A 465-nucleotide genomic window follows, 5' to 3' on the forward strand; every position below is an offset into this window, starting at 1 on the left:
AAACAAGAGGTGACAGGAAAGGCAAGAAAACAAAAGAGTCAGCGAGGCAGACTGGGTGACAGACAGCTGCAGGCAGTTATGACGCATTTAACCGCAGCGGACTGCAGTTAAATGTCTCTCAAGCAAAGGGATGGGGACTGATTTTAGAGCCACCGGAGTGCTAGCGCAAAAGGGGCGTGGCCTCTGCCTTTTCCAAAACAAGAGGTGGCAGGAAAGGCAAGAAAACAAAAGAGTCAGCGAGGCAGACTGGGTGACAGCTGCAGGCAGTTATGACACGCACGAACTGCAGCGGGCTGCAGTTAAATGTCTCTCAAGCAAAGGGATGGGGACTGATTTTAGAGTGAATACCTGCGTGTATTCACGGCTCGAGGGCCGAAGAGTAGAGGGGCACGAACATCGCGACTAAAAGATGGAGCGCTCACGGATTTGCGTGTCATCCTTTCGCAGGGGCCATGCTAATCTTCT

General features: G+C 52.0%; 1 pseudogene; it reads right to left on the reverse strand.

Moving 5' to 3' along the window:
• Positions 1 to 403: 403 nt before the first annotated feature.
• LOC131541773 (U6 spliceosomal RNA) lies at positions 404 to 465 on the reverse strand (annotated as a pseudogene).

This window comes from Onychostoma macrolepis, chromosome 05 (assembly GCF_012432095.1).
Source record: "Onychostoma macrolepis isolate SWU-2019 chromosome 05, ASM1243209v1, whole genome shotgun sequence".
NCBI lineage: Eukaryota > Metazoa > Chordata > Actinopteri > Cypriniformes > Cyprinidae > Onychostoma > Onychostoma macrolepis.